Here is an 8,310-nt window from a genome sequence, read left to right as displayed (position 1 = left end):
CAACGGAGCGATTAAGGCAAAAATGCGCATGCGCATGGTTCGCAGTTGCGCATGCGCTAAGCATTTTAGCACAAAACTTAGTAGATTTACTCACGTCCAAACGAAGAATTTTCATCGTTGCAGTGATCGGAGTGTGATTGACAGGAAGTGGGTGTTTCTGGGCGGAAACTGACCGTTTTCTGGGAGTGTGCGGAAAAACGCAGGCGTGCCAGGATAAAACGCGGGAGTGTCTGGAGAAACGGGGGAGTGGCTGGCCGAACGCAGGGCGTGTTTGTGACGTCAAACCAGGAACGAAACGGGCTGAGCTGATCGCAGTGTAGGAGTAAGTCTCGAGCTACTCAGAAACTGCTAAGAAATTTTGTATTCGCAATTCTGCTAATCTTTCGTTCGCTATTCTGCTAAGCTAAGATACACTCCCAGAGGGCGGCGGCCTAGCGTGTGCAATGCTGGTAAAATCTGCTAGCGAGCTAACAACTCGGAATGACCCCCATGATTCTCACTCTTTCTCTTAATCTCAGGTTTCGTATCAGGCCCTTTTTTTTTTTTTTTCACTTCCCTCCTCTCCTCTGTATCTATTCTTCATCTCCCCTTGTTGTTCTGTCTGTACTTTGGTCTCTGCACTCTTCTTTTTTCTCTCTTTTTCTTTCTCCTGTTTTACAGATGTAGTTCAAAGTCTTAGGTTTTTATTACATTTTTCACAATCAGGCCTGTCTATATTACTGTTCTGACCATGGGTCAGGATTTTTTTTTTTTTTTTTTTTTTTACTGTTTAATTGATGGACCGTCCTAGTATGCTATCTGTTGGTACCCATAATATTAAGTATGACTTCGGCCTATTTGAGACTATTTACCGCTATTACTATGTCCTGCTGTTATATGTGTTCTTTTTTGTTCTGCAATAAAAACTTAATTTGCACTAAAAATTATACTGATTCTAATATGCTAAGTCATAGGTACTCAAACTCGGTCCTCAGGACCCCAAACAGTTTCTTGTTTTCCTGGTATCCTCACAAAATCACAAGTGAAATAATGAGCTCCACCTGTGGATCTTTTAAAATGTGTCAGTGAATAATGGTTACACAAGTGCACCTGTGAGGCGAGCTGGAAATCTTGAACTATGTGGGGTCCTAAGGACCAAGATTGAGAACCACTGTACTAAGAAATGAAATCCCAGTTTATACTTAATAAAATTAGATTGGGTACACTAAAGATAAAAAAAAAGACAAAAAAAAAAAAGACTGACATTCCAAATACTGTGTGTGAAAATGGTCCATGCAGAACAAATTAACTCAGATTAATAAGGAGTTAAAGCAGTGGTTCTCAAACTGTGTGCCCTGGCACCCTGGGGTGCCTCGGGGCACTTGCAGGGGGACCTTGGATTGGTGGTCGAGGACTGATTTAAATTATTTATGGTCAATATGATAGGCAAAATCAGCGCTGATGGCTGCCAATCATAAAATATATGGACAAACAGAAGCAAATCCTGTCCCTCACCACATAACTGTGCACCTATTTAAACAATTTACTTAATTTAATATTTCTTACAAAGTTTCTCAACAAAAAAACTTTTTGCATAGGGGTGCTATTAAAAAAAATTCTGATACTTAGGGCGCCGTAATTCAAAAAAGTTTGGAAACCACTGAGTTAAGGGCTCATTCAGACAATCGAGAGAGCTCAGGTGCTATGATCTACAATAACAAATCGGAAATACTGCAAGAACATATACATTTTTTGTATTTGGAAAGAAACTGATTGCTAATTGGCAGAACTCACCTGGACAAACCGCAACGTTGAGGTGTTTTTAAAGTATTTTCTATACTGATACAAATTCAAGAAAAACTGAAGATTAGACCAAAAGTCTCTGTCCTTGGCTGCACAACTAACTGAAACAAAATAGAGTTACAGTAGCTCAAGTTTAAAAACACCAGCACCAACTGAACCGAACAGTGTAGATAAGGGTGTCGGGTGAAAGTGGAAGGCATGACAGAATTGCATCTGTGAATACAACCTTAAAATACTTCGTTTGTATCTGATATAGAATATACTCAACATCATTCCAAATAGTCTTTCTCCAAACAACATTTTTGTCTCAAACTTTTTTTATATCAAATTCTAAAACTGAAGAAAGAGCTAAATGGTTATGTTTAAAATTTTCTAAAAATATGAGCAGGACTTTAATATATTCCAGAGAAAGACATGAAACACATTAGATGTAACAAGTACATTCATTACAAGACTTCAAATGGAAATAGCCTTATGCATTCCCCGCATACAATAAATAATGTCTTCTGCATCATATTTTGTGCTCTTCAGTTAAGATATACAACATAAACAATAGTAAGTGATTTGGTAATTATTTTTTTTTCTAACCGTTTGTATAATGCAGTAATTAAATTGAATATTTAAGCGTAAGGTACACTGCGCACTGGCTATGGTAAGAAATGTAGACATTCCACAATAATATATTAGCATCCTGTAGTGTAGAAGATGATTTATTTATCCTACTTATCCTTAAATATGGATGGATTAGGCTTTAGAATGTGCTGATGCATGCTGCCATATTACCGTGGAAATCTGACCCACCTTCAAAGTCTCTGCTAGCGTCAATCAATACATTGTCCTATTAACAGCAGTTTATGATATTGAAGGCACAAGATGGTTCTTTAAGGCATACATACCGCAAGAGTGTGTTTCTGTGACATGAGCAAATTGATCTGAAAATAATTAAGGCATTGGGATCACTTATCCTAGTTTATAATTACCTCTGCTGTAGGTGGTGGTGGTGATGGTGAGGAAGCAGTAATATAAACTGTAGAACAGCCCCAAATTCCAAGAAACCATGCATGCATAACTAAATGGTTTTTCCACTTTAAATAATTTCTAGTTAACCCTCTCCCTTTATATTATTCCTTGGATGAGGTCCCTCTCTTGCATATGATGACTCCATCATCCCACTGAAACTAGGTAGGTATGCAGGTGCTATTTGGCAGTGCACCTACCTCCTGCACCTGGTTCCCCTTGCCTAACTCAGGTTCTTCACACCTCTGTACTCTGTGAGAAGATAATATGAAAAGGGCTCTTTGAAAACCAGTGAAATATCTGTAACTCTCCGTAACATATCACGATTAAGCATTTGTGCTTTCCATTAAGAGCGGAAGAAGATAGGGGCAGATCATGTATTAACCTGGAGAAGGAATAAGGAAGTGATAAACCAGTGATAAGTGCAAGGTGATAAATGCATCAGCCAGTCAGCTCCTAACTGTTAATTTACATATTGGAGCACCTATCTTTGGGCAGTTTCGCTCTTTCCTCTTTGCAGCACCTCTCAAGCTCCATCAGGTTGGATGGGAAACGTCAGTGCACGGCCATTTTCAGATCTCTCCAGAGATGTTCAATCAGACTCAAGTCAGAGCTCTGGCTGGGCCACTGAAGGACATTCACAGAGCTGTCCTGAAGCCTCTGCTTTGATATCTTGGCTGTGTGCTTAGGGTCATTGTCCTGCTGAAAGATGAACCGTCGCCCCAGTCTGAGGTCAAGAGCGCTCTGGAGCAGGTTTTCATCCAGGATATCTCTGTACATTGCTGCATTAATCTTTCCTTCTATCCTGACTAGTCTCCCAGTTCCTGACGCTGAAAAACATCCCCACAGCATGATGCTGCCACCACCATGGTTCACTGTAAGGATAGTATTGGCCTGGTGATGAGCAGTGCCTGGTGTCCTCCAAACATGATGCCTGGCATTCATGCCAAAGAGTTCAATCTTTGTCTCATCAGACCAGAGAATTTTGTTTTTCATGGTCTGAGAGTCCTTCAGGTGCATTTTGGCAAACTCCAGACGGGCTGCCATGTGCTTTTTTACTAAGGAGTGGCTTCCGTCTGGCCACTTACCATACAGGCCTGATTGGTGGATTGCTGCAGAGATGGTTGTCCTTCTGGAAGGTTCTCCTCTCCCCACAGAGGAATGCTGTAGCTCTGACAGAGTGACCATCAGGTTCTTAGTCACCTACCTGACTAGGGTCCTTCTCCCCCTATTGCTCAGTTTAGACGGCCGGCCAGCTCTAGGAAGAGTCCTGATGGTTCCGAACTTCTTCCATTTATGAATGATGGAGGCCACTGTGCTCATTAGGACCTTCAAAGCAGCAAATATTATTCTGTACCCTTCCCCAGATTTGTACCTTGAGACAATCCTGTCTCAGAGGTCTACAGACAATTACTTTGACTTCATGCTTGGTTTGTGCTCAGACATGCACTGTCAATTGTGGGTCCTTATATAGACAGGTGTGTGCTTTTCCAAATCATGTCCAATCAACTGAATTTACCACAGGTGGACTCCAATTAAGCTGTAGGAACATCTCACGGATGATCAGTGGAACAGGATGCACCTGAGCTCAATTTTGAGCTTTATGGTAAAGGCTGCGAATACTTATGCACATGTGATTTCTTAGTTTTTTATGTTTAATAAATTAGCAAAAATCACAAAAAATTTTTTTTTCACATTGTCATTATGAGGTATTGTGTGTAGAATTTTGAGGGGGAAAATTAATTTAGGGAGCAGATCGATCATTCGATATCTGAGACTGGAAAGGGAATGATTCATGGCTACAAAATGACGTGCCACCGGCTGGTCGCTTAAGCCCATATTTAATGCACTGCATATTGCCTAGCAATGTGCTGTCATTCTTTCTTTAAACGTTTGTTCGATTGCCCCAATATAGGAAAGCCACCAGGGTACAAAATCTGATACACCACATAGCTCGCATTACAGTCCAATAAATGATGGATTTTAATTATTTTACCTGTCTGCGGATGAAGAAACTAATCCCCAGGAATCATGAATTGGCAGGTGACACAGGGACATCTAATGCACCCAATTTACTACTTTGTGTGAATACAGATCTAGGGGTTGCTGATTTTTTGTTATGTTGGTCTTGACTAAATAATCTCATAGATTTCGGCCTTGTAAGTAACAGGGCATCACATTGGTATCTGTCAAAAATAATTTGTCATCGGTCTTTATAAGTGGACAATGTTTTTTGGTGGTCTTATTTATAGAGGGTGATATGATATTATATTTATTTACCCAAGGGAATTTAAAGTATTAGATGGATCCGTCTGTTTTCTAGATAGAAGGGACTCTCTATTTAGTCCCAAAACCTTGACCTTAGAGTCAAGAAGTGACTTAAGTGAGTAGCCTCGATACATGACATACAATTCATCTATTTGTTCTGGGGTCACTATTGATCCTCCAGATTCTTACCAATTGAGAATAAGGTAACCCCCTAATAAGTTTCTTTGGATGACAACTTTGTGCCTGCAAAAGGTTGTTCCTATCGTTAGGTTTAGAATAAACTGTAGTTACCAACTGATTATTATTGGTAGAAACCTTCACATCCCAAAAATTAATTTCACGAGGACTACTTGCATAGGTGAATTTTATCGGGCCTTCCCGCTGATTATGTTCTTCAATGGTATTCCTGAAAGCAGTTTCCGTGCCTTTCTATATGACAAACAAGACATCAATGAAGCGGTGAATAATACGATATTCTCGCTTACTTGGGGATTGGAAAATAATAATTCCTCCTCTATGGCGTACATTACGATATTTGCAATGGCTGGAGCTGCGCTCAATACCATCATACAGTCCCTTGTTTGTAAAAAGAGCTGCCCATCATAGAGGAAGAAGTTTTGAACAAGGGTCAATGACACTATAATCTCCACTATGGTAGAAACATATCCGCTTTTAATCAGGAACTTTGTTACCAACGAAAAACCTAACTCATGAGGGATAGATGTATAGAGGCTGACCACATCAGTACTTGCTAAACAGCAATAATCAGAAACTCTACCAACAGCCCTAAGTTTGTTCAAAAAAGTTGTTGTGTCTTGCAAAAAGATGAGCTCCTTCTGAATTAGAGGTTGTAGTAGTGCACCCAAAAAGACTGCAGTAGGCTGGAGCAAAGAGCTTCGGACTGAAACTATTGGACGTGTTTGTTCACATGTGCTCTGATCTGAAACGGTTAAAAAGAACTGAAACGTTATTTGCCAAATCAGCGTCATGTACTTTTGTTGAACTAGTTATAGATAGATAGATAGATAGATAGATAGATAGATAGATAGATAGATAGATAGATTGATTAATGCTCTGGTGTCATTCCAAGGCACTACATATACCGGTACTGCCACATGTAAGCTCACCAGTAGCCACCAGCAGCTGGACAGAGGGGTCTGGGCATGGCATGTGCGGAGTACAGTTATCTGCCTCCTCTTTACCCGCATCAGGTGTCGCCCCAGCACAGACCCCTTTCTCTACACAGGGTCTCACCACTTCCTGCCAGATTGATTCACCTTCTCCCCCAACCGGTAAGTGGCCACACGTGTTCCCGGTGCCTCTGCTCTGAGCACTGCAGGACCATCACAGAGGTGAGGAGCAGGCGTAGACTTTTATATATAGAGATATTTAACCAATAATTTGATTATTGTAAAAAAGTAAGAATTCAAAACTTTATTCCATTGACCAGTGAATTCCCCATCATTCCAAACTGGTTACATCTTTGACCAATATATTTACGAATAGTTAACATATCCCACCAATTACACACACACATTGCCGTAGCAGGGCACAAGTGTGTCCTGTGCCGGCCCCACCCCCTGAACGCCTGATATCATGATGTCACACACATGATGTTATTATGTTGTTTCAACTGGCTAGACTGCAGGGTGCCTGCCTGGAGTGTCCAAAGGATGCTGTTCCATGTACCCTGCTAGACAGAAGCAAGGGCCACAGAGACAGCAACTGTGCCGCCTACAGGGCCCTGTGCTCTTGTGTTGCAGCACTAGTCGCACACCCCTAGTTAGGGATGGCCATCAGTCCATCGATGATCGGGACCTAGTGTCCGATGATTTAACATTGATGATGAACGTTGGTAAAGGGCTGTGGAGCCGCTGCCTGCGGTACAGATTACAGTTTTGTTCCTTCCTTCACTTTAGAGTCACGTCAGTGAGGAGCAGATGTATTAAGCCTGGAGAAGTGATAAAGCTGTAATAAAGCAGTGATAAGTACTAGGTGATAACGCACCAGCCAATCAGCTCCCAACTGCCAATTTACATATTGGAGCTGATTGGCTGATGTTTTATCACCTTGCACTTATCACTGCTTTATCACTTCTCCAGGCTTAATACATCTGCTCCTGAGTGTGTTAAGTGAGTGTCAGTTAAACTACTCACCTGCATGCTGACCAATCAGTGATGATGTGTGCCAGAATAGGTGGAGCATGGGCTGTTCCACTTCACTGACTGAGCAGCCTGAGCTCAGCTATCAGACAACACCCACTCAGCACAGTCCAGCCTCTGACTAAAGTGGAGTGAGTCTGAGCCATAATATACAGATAGCTACAGCTGCTGCAGCAACACAGAAAATTATCTGATGGTCTCTCCTTTCAGTAAAACAGGGGTAGATGGCCAGACAGACCTGCCCACAACATTTTGTGTTCTAGAATTCAGACATCTAGCCAATAGTGCTGAGACCTGTCGCTACACGCATGCGCAAGCAGTCACAGCTGCTGAAGGTGAGCCGAGGTCCTCGCTATGCAGAGGACAGCAGCAGTCAGCCGTCGGTGGTGCAATGATCCGCATAAGCAGAGGAAAATTTTGCTTGTTTACTTTCTACAGCAAAACCTCTTCTGCGCATGTGGCGGTTATTTGAGAGCGGGAACCATCAATGGTAGATGGATGCATAGTTTTTAACCATCGATGGTCCCAGATAAGCAAATCATTGATGGCAACCATCAATGGGAAGGGTACTGATAGCCATCCCTGCCCCTAGTTATGCCCCCCCCCCCCCCACACACACACACACACACACACACACACACACACACACACACACACACACACCATATCACACATTACATGGCTTTGATGTTACATTTTCTACAATAAGGATTTATAGTGTAGATCATTGACGCATACTAGCTATACACATTCTATATTAATATTATTATTATCCTTTATTTATATGGCACCACAAGGGTTCCCCAGCGCCCAATTACAGAGTACATAAACAAATAATCAAAACAGGAAAACTGCAACTTACAGTTGACGACAATATAGGACAAGTACGGGGTACATAAACATAGCTACATCAGCAGATGACACTGGAATAAGTATCAGGTGGCAGAAGACTGTTGGATTTGGTGCAGTTGAAGACTATTAAAGTAAGAAAAAGGATAAGCACATGAGGGAAGAGGGCCCTACTCATAAGAGCTTACATTCTAAAGGGGAGGGGTAGACAGACAGGGGTGACACAAACGGG

Source organism: Pseudophryne corroboree, chromosome 7, assembly GCF_028390025.1.
Source record: "Pseudophryne corroboree isolate aPseCor3 chromosome 7, aPseCor3.hap2, whole genome shotgun sequence".
Lineage (NCBI taxonomy): Eukaryota > Metazoa > Chordata > Amphibia > Anura > Myobatrachidae > Pseudophryne > Pseudophryne corroboree.
Note: the sequence above shows the minus strand (reverse complement) of the source record.